A 15,413-nucleotide genomic window follows, 5' to 3' on the forward strand; every position below is an offset into this window, starting at 1 on the left:
AAGCTTGAAGATATAACCAGCCTGCAGGCTGAAAATATGCCCAGTAATCTCTCTCCTTACTGGTTACCGGTATTGAAGAGAGAAGGAAATGTTCGCGCAAAAGAAAGGGAAGTCACTGGATGTCCGGAACTTTCGAAAATCACACTGCAAAGATTTATTAAATAAATTGTATCGTTTAACACGCCCCTCTTTTCAAGAATATGGTTAGTACGCCTACTGTATATCAAAATAAAGACAGATACATGTAACATTAATTTGAGTGAGAAAGTGTGTTTATTTCCTTAATTCCTCATTGAGCGTGGAAACCGACTTAATTATGAATATCTTGATTTATTTCATCTTAACTTTTAGCATTTACCAGGGTAGGGACACATTCATTATCGGTGTTTACATTGAGGTTAGTTTGTTATGGTTATGTCTGGTGATTTTAATATGTAACCAGGCAGGTTGGCAGCAGTGAGCAGCCATTACAAAAAAGAGAAAAGAAGAGCATCGGGCGGCGATATTTACTTTCTGGGGTATTTCCTTACGCGGCGATTACTATACATACAGTCACTTATTTCTTGGTTGCTGTCTTCATCCATCATCATCTGTGCCATCGAGTGCATTCGAGACTGAACACTTTTTAAATACGTGACCAACAACTTTTCCTATAATGTTTTGGAGACAAATGCTAGAAATTCAAAAGCTTCAGTTAGTAGTAATATTAGCAAAGTTTCTGCACTGCTAGCATCTATGAACAGATTATTTAGAATTTCCTTCAAAAGAAAAGGTCGTGATATCTCACCCATAAATTTAACTTTTGAGACTGTGTCTGTAAGGGTTTGCCAGTTTGGTTTTACTTCCAAACTCACGTATGGTTTTATCTAAGATTTCTCTATCAATGAAGTACATCAACATATTATCCATGACTTCTATGAAATATACAGTTTCTACAGATGTCTTAGTTGCATTAGATATATTACACTCGCCAGAATCCAATCACCTGTAGGTAAGAGAGCTGAAATATACTCCAATCAGAAGGGATTCAAGTGATTAATGATCCTAACCTCCAGTTATAGCCAGATTCTATAAATAACACTAATATTTAATAAATCCCATATTCAACCACAGTTTGAAATGGGGCAAGTTACAAAAGGATCCTGAACAATGTGGACAAGATGACAGCGATCTGTAAAAGACAATTTCCCGTTCTTAGCAGGGATTGCGATTCAAAATATTCAAATATTGAAAGAACTTGTTTATGCTGACTTCAGGCACCACACTTTACAGCTGTATTCAAACAAAATGGAATGAGATCGTGCTTCTATACACATAGATACCTTGTTACTCATTTTCTTAAAGCTAGGGGAACTCTTCTAAAAAATCAACACTGTATATAAAAGATCACAGATGCATTGATGTAATGACGCAGTGAACTTGAATGATTCTAAAGTTGTAGAAGTGATGGTCTGGAAAAGCAAGTTGGTGCCCGGAGAGCGATGTATGTATGAACGAAGTTACGTAGAGACTGTTGGTAACTAAATGAAAAACCGTTACCTGATAAACAGAGGTGTAGTCGGGAAAAAACATCAAAGCCTTTCTTTAGTAAACAGAAATCACTAACAACCACACCCCTACTCTTCAACTGTTCTAAACAGAAGATACTATTCCCTTTCTTTTTTTATTTCATTCACAATTATTGAGCTGAGAACCACAGAGGAAGTGAATGAATACAGCAGAGATCGTGTTATAGAAGCGCACAGGTGTAATGGTTCAGTGACTCTGTGTTGCTGTGGATCTTAGTAAGTCCTCTAGATCAGAGGTGCTCACACTAAGCATTTCATCCCACGGGTGCCCAGCACTGTAAGCGGGCAGGCAGGCAGGCAGGCAGGTGATAAGCATATGCTATTCAGCCAGTGATGTGGCTATGTCACAGTCCGTGAAGATTGGGTGAAGTTCTCCCAGTCACTCTTGATCACTGCGGCGATACCAGAGTTTGAAATGGAGGCAGAAAATAATGAAAGAAAGAAGGCAGAAATCCACGTCATTTTCAATTTACACTGTAAGAAATAAATTATTTATGTTCATTGCAGTTTACGTATTTTGACTAGGTACAATAAAGAGGCCTACAACCTCAAATATTTTTTGTAATGTACATTATGAATTAAGATTTCCACTATTAAATTTTAAGAGGTGCTTTAGAAGCATTTCTAACATACTGGTAAAATTAAAATAATCTCAATCAATATTTAACAGTAAAAAGAAGGAACAAGAATTATATAAAGAGCATGAAGCAATCACGGTTCTACATAGTCATGAGACATTTGTCAGATTGATATCGGCTACATAGGCAGCTTTTATGGTCCACAGAGTTGCCCGAGTATTATGGGAGATATTCTACTATAGAGCGTTCCAACCTTAAATTGCAGTACAGCAGTAATGGGATAATTCCGTCTCTTTCCTTCTCCCATGTTTTGCGGGTAGCGCTGTCCTACTCTAATGCAGCGGGTTTGCCAAATATCCGTAAATCAGAATGTTATCGGTTAAAATGGGTGATTATCGTGTTATGTACAGAATTTCAAGGAGCATTTGATGCCGTTAACAAAAAAATGTAAAAGCATAATTTAGTGTGAAAATGGTATTATAATGGAAAGTTTCGCGAAATGCAAAATCTTCATTGCATAGAACTTATCATGTCATAACTCCTATTTTATATTCTTAATTTTCGTAATTTTTTCACTGCTGGTAAAGAAACATTTCAGCTCAATGTAGATAAGTTTATTTTTAAATTTAATTGATAACAAAATGCAGTATATGCGTTTATTTTCAGTCATGTTCAGGGAATTTTATGTGCAGGCGCGAAAAAGTCAGTCGCTGGCCAGCGTCTTTCCTATTGAATTTGCATGGGGGGTCAAAGCGAGGAAAATGGTCTTCAGATATGGAAGTTATTTTTAAAACAATCCCGAAGTTCTTATCTTGCTTAGTTCTTAATTTGAGACAGGAAGAATATATCCTTGAACTTTGGTTTCGCGCGTGACTCAGCTGGCTGTCTGTCTGGCTGGCTGAAGTACCGGTAATTATCTCCCAAACATGCGTTCTCAACATTTCCAGACAGTCACATGCAGTTAAGTGCTCATTTCGTCAGTAGTATGTATAATAGTGATTAAATACATATCAGTGACATATGTACAATTCTTGAGGGAAAGTGTATTTCGTTTGTATGGTTCGTGAGTTCGTGCTCGTGCGTGGGGATCTAATTTCGAAGAAAAAGTACAGGATCATGCCGTGGTTAAAGCAAAACAAACGGTCTTCGGATATGGAAGTTATTTTTAAATCATACCTCAAGTCCTTATCTCGGTATCTCTTAATTTATGACAGAGAGAACGTCTCGTTTGTTTACGTTTCACGAGTGACTCGGCTGGCTGAGCTTAAAAAAAAAGAGAGAGAGAGAAGGGCGGCAGAAAAATGCAAGGAAAATTGAAGAAAATTAAATATGATGAAATTGTGCAAAGTGGAGTGCGTCGGGTGGTTCACTCTTATTTGCTAACATACCACCGACACTGAACGTGATTTTGAGTTGGGTTAATGGAGAAGATTCTTTGCCATGATTTTCCAAAACTACGTTGTATTGCTTCTTACATGATATAGGCTTAAGTTATTTAAGACGGGGTAATAAAGCAGCTTTCATTGAAAACGTTGAAATTATTAATTGGAGGCACAGATATCTCAGGGAGATAAAACGTTTGAGGGCACAAAATAAAGCTGTAATTTACACAGATGAATCGTGGGTAAATATTGGGCAGAGTGTGACAAAAGAATGGAAGGATACGACAGTGAAAAGTGCACGGCAGGCCGCCACTGAAGGGGTGAGTTTGGGACTTAGGCCACCGAAAAGCCGAGGATCGTGATTTGCCTTAGTCCACGCAGATAATCGTGGTTTTGTTCCAAATGCTGAACTAACATTTTTATGCCATAAAAACATAAGACAATTGGGCAAATTACGTGAACGAAGTAAAGAAGAAAGAGATTTGTGGAAAGCAGACGAATTATAGGACGATGTCGACGGTGAAGAGTTTTTAATACGACTTTCTTCATCGTCCGGATCATCCTCAAGTTCGTCTCCGGAACCCGTTTAATCCAAAGCGGGAACATCAGGCCTTGCAGAAATGATAGAAGGTGTACGTCAGGTGTCTGAGAGCAACTCCAGTGATTAAGGTATGTTGTATTTATTTTACCAAACTACAAATATTAATTTATGAATGAATGAACTTAAAATTACAAATTACAAACGAAAAATGTGTAACTGTGACGCCCTGTTTGAGTCACACTCGAGCGTGATCTTCACGAGTCGATTTCGCAACAACGCGCTCCATCTACGCTGTACTGCAATTTAAGGTTGGAACGCTCTATAGTCCCGGAATGTGAAACTTGTTGTGGCTTGCTGCCTTTCATCTCCATTTTTACAGCTCAAGTTTCAATTTTCTACTCAAATAGAGTTGCACAACTTCACATTTTTCACTTTCAGAATTTTCAGATTTAGTGTTGCTTTTCTCGGATCTGCCATTGTCACTGCTACCCATAAAAATTCTTCACAATTGGCCCAATTTCATTCTCACTTTTGTCCAGAATTTCAAAAATATTTCCTCCTGATAAAAACAACAGCCTTCTACCTGAAACGATTACTACCAACAATCTCGGACACATGGGCTGCATGGAGGCAGGTGCGATGAGGATTTACACTCAATGTCAAATAGGACGTGAAGTAGTAGAGAAAATCATAAACAGTTATCTCATGAGAAAGATCAGTTCTTCTCGTTTCAATGAATGAATCATATATAGGCTATTAGTATGATGGGGTCGCCACTCTCAAAGTGATTTAGTAATGACTGATAGATGCTATGAAATGAGAATGAAGAGTGTTGCTGGAATGAAAGATGACAGGGAAAACCGGAGTACCCGGAGAAAAACCTGTCCTGCCTCCCCTTTATCCAGCAAAAATCTCACATGGAGTGACCGGGATTTGAACCACGTTATCCAGCGGTGAGAGGCCAATGCACTGCTATCTGAGCCACGGAAGCTTCTTCCCCTTTCAAATGGTATATAATAACTAGGAGGTAAATATTGATGACCTAAAAAAATATCCACAAAATGATCAATAAAATGCCCTTAAATTTACAGAATAATGCTTTATGTTACAAGTGAAATATGTAATGCGAGTGGAATGTATTTTTTTTTGAAGTCTTTGTTTGTAAAATACAATATGATGTTTTATTTTTATTGACCTAACCTGTACTGTATAATGTTGTAACATAGGCATTTGTAAATAGTAGAATTCTGTCTATAGTTCCTGGAAAGATCTAGAAAGTTACATAACATTTGTACAGGGTGTGTTACTTTGTTGGTATTTGTTCTAGAAAGTGTGTTCTGTCTATTCTGGAAAAATATGACTTTCGCAATCATGCGTATTCTAGAATGTTAGTCAAAGTTCTCGATCGAAAGTAAGGTTGTGATTGGTGAGTCTAGGTGGCGATAGGGAACACGTGCACGCTGATTGGTTGCCTCCAAGACCAGTAATTCCTATATATAGTGAGCGAGGCAGTGTTCGAATCAATTCTGTATCCTGAATTCTGTCGGTCTCGGTTTATCTGACTGCGAGCAGCCTATCTGGTTGACGTCCCCCGGCTTCCAGGATGGCACACTCCTCGGGTAAGCACTCTTGAATTCCGTTCCTGCTAAAATTTCCGTAGTGTTCCGATTTGCTTTTCATACAGGAGTCTGCCCTAACCTCGCCTAGATTCACCAAATTAGTTACTTATGACGCTTTAGTTTTTCAGCTAGACTTACCTGTTCGTTTCCGAGGCATTCCCATTTCTTGTTTCACTAAAATATGTAGAATGTAGTTTAATATTATTTCCCTTGGGGTTTGCCTCTGGTAGTTGTGTATCACTTTAGGTACGCTAAGTTTTGGATAACCTGTAAATTGCATTGTACTACTGCATCGGTAACTGGATGTACAGTTGATTTGTAATTTGAATTTACACTGCTACGAATAACCTATGTATTACAAGATATTAGAATCATTCCGTATTGACGGTTTTCACTTTACAATGGCAAAAAATGAGGGTATCCTCCTTTTTCGCCATTGTAAAGTAACCTATGTATATCACTGAACTTATAGCTCATAACTTGGAATGTATTTGTAAAATTATCTTGTAAATAATATTTTTTTTAAACTAAGGATCACGGTGGTTCATTTCGGAATCCGCTATCTAAGCCATGTCCATGCCTTTGGTAGGTTCCCAGCCTTTTCATCTTCCCGGTTTGTTGTTCACTAGTTGGCCCTACTGATATTTCGTACATGTTTTGTTGGAGATCCGAGTAATGCTAGGTACTGTTTTTCCGAGTGTGTAGTGTTTGCTTATATTCCCCTTCTGTGTTTGTGCCTTGTTTGGTGTTACCCCACTGTTGTAGAGGTAACACTTTAAAATTAAGTAAAAAATGACTTTTTAAAATATATGATCAAACTGAATTCTGGTGTCTGTGTAACACTGATTTTACAAGTATTATATCAGTTCTCTTCACTATATAGATCTTGTTTTTAGAGAAATAATTATCTGCCAATTTACTTGGAAATTTATACAAATATGGACGTAATGATTCGCTAGATATAGCGCTAGTTCTTTACCCCTGAAGAACCTGAGAACTCTTGTTAAGATGTTTTTCTTGTTTCATGTTCTGTTGTTCCTTTCTGCACTGTCTGTAACACTGCACAATTTACAACATAAAACATGCCCCTCTGTTATAAATATGTCTTTTCCAAATCCATTCACTGGCTAAATATAAAATACACTTTGTAGTGGTTTCACTTTTGGCAGTTTTCTTGCACACAACTACATGGGAGGATAATTCTGTAATGAAGCAGAAGGTTATATAACTGTTGTTTCCAATCCCTTCTTGTTCCCATTTGTTCTTCGCCTTGAGGTACACAGGGAGTGAATGACTTGCTGTAGGCGTGGGTGTGAAGGCTTGTGTTTAAGACAAGCTACGAAATACTATCTCCTAATTATCTAAGTTCGGTATTGTGTTTCTGCACATATCTTGGAAACACAAAACTTACCAGTATAAATCCTTTTCTTACCCTTTCTTAGTCACCAACAACTGCTGGTCAGTTTGCTTGGTCATGAAAAATATTAAGCAAATTTAACTCTATGCAAGTTTTTAAATAGTTTATTTATTTACAATTTCTTTACATTATACCGATACAGATAGGTCTTATGGTGATGAAGGGATAGGAAAGGGCTAGGAATAGGAAGGAAGTGGCTGTGGCCTTAATTAAGGTACAGATCCAGCATTTGGCTGGTGTGGAAATGGGAAACAACGGGAAACCATCTTCAGGGCTGCCAACAGTGGGGTTCAAACCCACTACCCCCCCGAATGCAAGCTCACAGCTGCGCGGTCCTAATTGCACGGCCGACTCACTCGCAAGCATATGTAAGAAAAATGTATAATTTTTTTATGTTGCCACTTGAGGACATTTCTAAACAATCTTCAAACTGCTATATACTGATGTACAACCTTCTTGAAAGTTGAAATAATAAATGATCCTTCCAAATCAACCACAAACATTTTTTAAGTGTTGCTATAGTTTGTTATATTGCAGAATGAATTTCTATACAACTGTGCAACGTCTTAATGCAAAGGGTAAAAACATGACATCTCTTGGTAGAACACATGAAATATTTGCTCATATCTGTCAACCTCACACAGTTTTTTCGCACAACTCTTGAGATGTGTATATATAGTGTCCCTCGCACTATTTCATGGGAGCGATGAGTATATGCCACCATCATCATCAGTGTCTAAAGGCAATGCCTTTTCTATGCAACCATTCTACCCTTTCCTCAGCTCCTCGTTTCATTTCATAATAAGAACCAAGTCTTGAAGAACCTTTTGCCTCGGTCGTCCTTCATCTTTCTTCCCCAGGATTTTTCCTTCCAGCAGATTGGTAAGAAAGGTATTGTGTCACAAGATGTGGCCAGTGAATTTAGCTCCTCTTCTTTGTATCATTAACATCACTTCGCTCTTCCCTTGAATTTCTTCTAGAATGCTTTTGTTTGTTCTCTTTTCAATCCAGTTAATCCTTAGCATTCGTCTCCAGACCCACATTTCAAACACTTCCAGTCATTTCCAATCTTGACCTCTGATTGCCCAAGATTCACAGCGATACAATAGCACACTCCATTTTAAAGAAATGAATAAATTAAAAAATTATAAAATCACAAATTTGTTCCTAATTCCAAAATCTACATGTGTACTGATTAAAAGATTTCTCTTATTATAACACTTGTTTGGCAAGTGCTATTCATCTTTTGGCCTGTTTGCTGCACCTGTTGTCATTGGTGATCAGGCTTCCTAGATAAGAGAAACTGATGACTTGTTCCACTACCCTGGCAGTAAGCTTGATGTTGGTGTGAATTCATTCAGGATGTTTACTCACAACTAATATCTTGGTTTTCTTGACATTGATGTTTAACGGTGAATCTGACAATGCTGATGACAATAAATTCAGCTTCTTAGACAACTCTTTCTCGGAGTATGCCACAATTGCTACGCCATCTGCAAATCAAATGCATTGGATATGGTGCCCATTTACATTTACTCCTTTGGTATTTGCCTTAAAACTTATTAATGGCTTCTTCAAGGAATACATTAAAAAGGTATGGTAAGAGAGAGAGCAGCCCTGCCTTACACCTTTCTGATTTTTGCTGTCTGAATACTTCCTCCAATATCTACCATTGTGGTTTGTCCTTCAAGGAGTTGCAATATCAGCTTCCTGTTTTTCCAGTCAAAACCTGTAGCTTTAAGAATTTTAAACAGTTTGCCCCAACTCATGTTATCAAAAGCATTTTCAATATCTACGAACACTAGATAGGTGTTCCTATTCATCTCCAACCTTCTTTCTAATATTGTTCGGAGAGATACGATGGCTTCTCTTGTTCCCATCCCTGTCCTAAACCCGAACTGGTCCTGATCAATTTGTAAATTTAATTTGTTATTTATCCTGTTTTTTATTACTGACAGTATTATTTTGGATATATGAGAGAGCAGAGTTATGGTTCTGTGAACAAAACATTCTACACTAATTCTCTCCTCAAGCAATTTATTCACTCGCAACACAAACCTACTAACATAATGGGCAGAAAGAAAAAGAACTGCAGAGTATTCAGTCCGAAGCCTGGTTTGATCCTCAATTGGTTTCAGAACAAGTTTGCCCCCTTTTGTTTCTAGTTTTCACAAAATCTGGTCTTTGATGCATTCTTGATAGAAGATGTACATTCTTTTCATCTACCCATTTTGTGGCAAGGATACCATTTGCTGAGGCAAAAGTCAGTTTTCCTTTCTTGAGGTTCGTTGCTGCAAAATGGGGTGGCATGAATTTCCCGTTTGGTCATAAACTTCCAATGGCATTGGTATTTTCCATTATCAGGTCCCTGAAAGAGTAGGTATATACCATTGTCCATTTAAATAGTCCTGCATGATCCTACCAATTCATAGTACAATTCAAGAACAATTGTCTCACTACATAGTAGTCTTCTGGCATCACATGTCCCATCTACATACTGAGGTTCTTTACCAATATATATACAAAACTTCCAGCAGTAGCCAGTGTCAGAGCAGCAGACTTATAGAATTTTATACCTAAACGTGCTCTTTCTGAAAGGTTGAATTGAACGAATGCCAAACACCCCCTGAAATTCATCAGACTTTTATCAATACTTATTCTTTTTTCCAGGCACATACACCATCTGAAACTTGTCCAAAAGCAGCTGCAAAATAGGCCTAACTTTCTGGAGCTTATCACACTGGGTTTCTGGGGAATCTGAAGATATTGGCATTTCTCTAACACTTCTCTTAGTCCAGTATTCATGAACCGAAGACTTTTTAGTCCGAGACATCAATATACATAATGCAAAATGAGCCTTCAGTTCATCTTTTGTCACAGGAAACCAGTTCTCCTTTTTATAGGGTTACTTTCAATATCGCGAAGAAATTTTGCTGCATTAGCATTAGTTTCATTCTTTAGAAGTTCCAAGAATTCGTCAGTCAAAGACTCACCTAGCACTTCAGCCTTCCCTGGATTCTCGCCTAATCTTCTTGTTGCCACAGAGTTCAGTTCTCCATCTATAATACACCGCATATTATTTGGTACACTGTGTGTTTGTATCCATTTACAATCTCCCAGGTTATGCACAAGGCCACCTACGTCCCGTCTTCATTTTCTTCAATAATGTCATCTAATTCTTCAGAACTACTAATGCTAATGTTATTCGAAGGTAATCCAGTATCAATTTCATCAGAAAAACCGTCATTGACATCGCTTTCCCCCAAAAAAGTAATATTCGAGCTTCATCCGACTCGACCATGACGTTGACCTCATCTTCACTGAAGCTTTACACGGCAATTTACTTGAACATATTTAGATTCTATGGCAGCTAAATACGTAGCTGAAGGGCAAAGATAGCTGAAATATGATTACCAACATCTAGTAGACATGTCGGGATCGCAAAGAAATATCTATAGGTATCCGTGGAAACCTCAGATTTCCGTCATTGCATTTATGGGAGCACACGGACAGCGGAAATATCTGTCATTACAAGGCAATGGGCTAACCTCAACTATAGATTTACTTTTCTAAACAGCAAATCTGACATCACATTTGTAGTCAGCCAGATAAACTTCTAGGACATGGGGGATTGTCTCGTTGCTCTAGGGAGCAGGGAACAGGTTCATGGCGGCTTGCTACTGAGGGAGAATAAAGCACCAGACAGTCTTCATGCATACAATGCTGGCACACAAAGATAATGCTGCCACAAAAATGTGTTTGTGCATATTAGGGACCGTATTTTTTGGTAATAACTATATGCACGAGTTTTTCTTATATCTTCTTTCTTGTCTATATATGACTTCCTAGATTCTAAAAATACCGTATTTTAGCAAAATGAACTCGCAAAATATTGCACAAATAATCACGAAATATACACCATTTGGTGCGAAAAATGCGATATGGCACCAGAAGTGCTCTCCAATAAACGTTTAAATGCTTCTGAGAACTTGATTATCATAGTTTCCTTCTCATTTGCTTGATAGCGCTGTATATTCTCCACACAAATGCACACTAAGTGGTACACACTGTGTATCGAAAGTATGTGTGTTCAGTTCCGCGATCTCTAAGGCAGTCGATAAAAATCGATATCTGTTATCGATTACAGCAAATAGCGTTGTGGTCGTAACAAGATACCAGACCGGTCGTAGATACAGCAGTGCGCCATGAGATTTCGTTACTTACGAACATTTATCGGCAAGTGTCTAACATTTAAGTATAAAAATGCCGAAAACTGAAGTCACAACAGGTTTTTCGAGGGCCGAAGAATACAACAGTGAGGGGTTCTATGTATTTGATGCTGCAAGAAAGATTCTAATGTATCAATAGTGTACTGGTAATATTCGTAAAGTTGAAACGTGCGATATACACTGCAGAGAATCAGAATGAAGCAAATTAATATAATTCTAAGCGGCAAATAACAATCAGCGATACTTTACAGATTGTAAAGGTGTTGAAAAGTTATAGAGAGCAATTTGTAATAGACACACACACACACACACACGCACGCACGCACGCACGCACACACACACACACAAAACATTCATGCAAGCCAACATTCCTCTAGAAAAATAGGATAAACCTGGCATGAGAAAGAGAATGAATATAAAAGGAAAGATAAATAATACTGTCTTTACTGAAAAAGAAGACAGTATTGGTAGGCCTATTGTAAATAAATCGCCTGTTTGAGTGGTAATAATGTTATTGTTTTGATGTCCCACTAACCAATTTTACGTTTTCCGGAGACGCCGAGATACCGGAATGTTGTCCTGAAGGAGTTCTTTTACGTGCCAGTAAACTAGTGACATGAGGCTGACGTACTTGAACTCCTTCAAATACCACCGGACTGAGCCAGGATCGAACCTGCCAAATTGTGGTCAGAAAGCCAGCGCCTTAACCATTTGAGCTACTCATCCCCGACCGGGGAAAAAAAGCATATCCATGAACATCTTTTAGAACTATATGACTTTGCAAAATGCAATGAAAGCACATCTCGTTGAGGAAGTGAAAGAAGACAGTGTTAGCAAAGTTTTAGGAGGTTTTATAAAAGACCACAGTGAATTTGCATCCAAGAGTTCGCAAGCATTATGGTTTCTGACGTCGGTCAGCGAGAGGAGCTTCTCTACTTACACAAAGACACTTTCTGACTGTCCCACAACTCTGCATCCTGATAATGTTGAAACCATGCTTAGTTTGTACTTTCAAGATAAGTAATTCAAAGTCTAAAAATGTAGGCTATGAATAAATATATATCACAGGGCATATCACCGAACTTCATTTTAAAGTATCAGTGATTTATATATTTTTTTCTACAACAATTTGCTTATTTGGTTTTTCTAAGATTTACAAGATTTACAAGAGTTTACTTTAAAACCCCTTATCCAAAAGTTAGTTATATTTACCCCATACGCTACTACAAGGAAGATTTCGCAGGAAACATCGATCAGTATAACAATTTATTCCACGAAATACCTACCGAAATAGTGTCAGTTTTAACACCGAAATCAACAGTTTTATTTCACCAGAAAATAAGGCCCCTATTATTATTATTATTATTATTATTATTATTATTATTATTATTATTATTAGCCTATTATGGTCCATGTGGAACCAACAGGATAGATGTTGACAGAGCGTACGAGTTTGATAGGACGAGAAAATTAGTGTAGACAAGATAATAAGCTTCTAGGCTTTTGCAGTGTTATAAAACAAAGTGAAATTATTTACATTTCGCAGAGAACTTTGCTCTGCATCTTCGGAAGATCTTGTGTGCAAAATTATTCGTAGACGAAGGATAAAAATAAAGCATTATATATTTCCGGAATAAATGTACTGTCATTATGTTTACAAACAGAAGTATGAGAGCACTAATGTCAAGAAAGTACAATTTATGTCATTTGTTTACATATTTTTCATAAATAAACATATACTTCAAAATATTTTGGTACTGGTGACTATGCAAGCAAAGAAAGAAACTAAACAAATACATTAACATTCAACTTTGGTGTACATATGCTCCATAGGACCTTCAGGCTCTTTCAGATTGTATTATATTAATTTTTGGTACTATGGTTTGCATACTGGCAAGACCCAATGCATAATTTTGCTTTAGATCAGGTGACTAGCCTTCAAAGGGTGAACAGTGGTGAATGTGTAAAAGCTAGAAGTTGTTGAAGAAACTAAATACTTAGAGACAATTATAAGCAGCAGTGGTAGTTCGTCAGAACAGATAAAAAGAGAAACATGTAGTAAGTGTCTTGGCTAGTATAAAAATGCAGAATAAAAAGATGACTAACATCAAATAAAAAGTGCAAAAAACTCAGTTAAAGCAAAGGTAATATATGAAGCTGAAATTTGGGGAATAGATCATGGAATTGTAGCTTTACAGTAGATGTGGTCATTAGTAAATTTTCTAAAATCATTATGGGATTGTCAAGCTGTACTGCAAACAGTGCAATGCTGTTACAATTCCATCATTATTTGTTTTTCTATATCTTTCAATCTTTGGACTACCTTCTTACACAATCTCCTGTCATGACAATAAGGGCGCAAATGTTAAACAGGAAATAAGAGGAATAATTTGGTGATTGATGGGAGCATAATAAAATGAAGCTTTAAGAGAAAAAAATAAGAAAAATAAATGTATTTTATGCAATACACATATGGAAGTCGCACAACTGCCAAAGCTCCGTAAAGAAAATAGAAATATCAGGGAGAAATATTTATATAGCAGAGAGATACGTAAAATTGAAACTGAACTTTACACACCTACTAAACTATTCAACAGAGAATGGAAGAAACCAGGAATAACAGCAAAATTATGTAACATTATAAGAGGAATATGGGAAAAGAAATCTAAAGAACGTGAAAACAGAGAATTATAAGTAGTTAGTTAAGAGGTATCCTGGACTATGTAACTTAGTTGAAGTCCATGAAATACCTCAGAAGACTAAGTTTATTTAACTTTCAGAGATATGTCTAAATGGTGTTCGTGGAATAGGCACTGCATTAGTAAATTATAGTTTAACTAGGTTTGTGATAGTTTGTTAATTGGAAAATGTTTGATATTTCCTAATACTAAGAAAACTAGTTACATGCGATTGCAGTGAGCAGATGCTCTCTCCCCCAGTTGGTGGTTGTCCGTGACAGGTAAGGAGGATTCTGTTCATTGTCATTGTTCATTCATATCTAGCAAGAATATGCATGAGGAGATATGTTGGACTCTGTAACTTTGCTATAGCCTAGAAAATATCTCAGAGGGTTAAGGTTATCTAATTTTTAAGTCTAAGTAATATTTATTGCAATAATTTAAAGTCTATCAAGTTCCACCTTTTCAATACTAATACAATGTTGTTGGATGATATTTACAACATTATTTATTATTACAGTACATGTTTCGGTGCTCTATTAAGTCACCATCATCAGCTGATTTAGAAAATGTGAAAAAACTTGGCGATAAAAATATTAAATATTAAACAAAATATTGTCATAATTAATTCATACATATACATATTTACAACAGAATATTTATTGATTAAATCCTAAACATCTATTATGTTATATTAAATTTCCCTAATATGTAACAAGAAAATTCTTGTAAGTCATAATTCTAAAAAATTTTTCATCTGGTTGATGATTTGTCTTAAACATTCTTTAATGTCTGAAATCCTATGCTCTCGTGCTGTCTAATTAGAATGCACACTTAAAATTGAGGAATTAAAATTGCATGTAGTCTATTTGATGTTAAAAATGTTCATTTCCTTTGTATATTAGCTGTTTTTGTTGGATGAAATTCATTATATATAATTGTTGAAAAATGAGCCGTCTTCTTCTATTTGTTAAGTACTAAAACTTCATATTTTTATTGCTTTGTGCGTGGTTGGAACTGTAATTTGTCCTACAGTTGTTATGCGGAATTATCTTCTCAGTTCAATGGGAACCCTGCAATGATGAAACCCAATATTAAAAAGCGAGAAAATTGATAAAGAAGCTGATTAAATCTAACTGTTGATACGGTTGACTCACCTCTACAGCTGTGTACTTCGCGTGACGGCTACCGCGTGATGAGTGTGTGTGCTAGGATCTTGTGCTGTGTGACGCAGCACTAGTGAAGGAGAAGTAGGGGCGGCAAAGGGGATGTTTCTAGAAACATAAACTTTTAGGAGAGGGTCCGGGGGGCGTTGTGGATGAAGACAATAGTACGCAAAGTTGTTACGTAGCATTCGGAACGCATTTGAATTTTCTGGAATTTTTAGCTTGTTAAGTAATA

At 36.9% G+C, this 15,413-nt stretch overlaps 1 protein-coding gene across 3 annotated transcripts in view; it reads right to left on the minus strand.

The window, feature by feature from the left end:
- The window catches only part of LOC136873781 (activating transcription factor 7-interacting protein 1), a 457,029-nt gene that overhangs the window by 136,057 nt on the left and 305,559 nt on the right, over positions 1–15,413 (minus strand). The gene's annotated exons all lie outside the window — the stretch shown is intronic.

The sequence above is a fragment of the Anabrus simplex genome, chromosome 5 (genome assembly GCF_040414725.1).
Source record: "Anabrus simplex isolate iqAnaSimp1 chromosome 5, ASM4041472v1, whole genome shotgun sequence".
Classification (NCBI taxonomy): domain Eukaryota; kingdom Metazoa; phylum Arthropoda; class Insecta; order Orthoptera; family Tettigoniidae; genus Anabrus; species Anabrus simplex.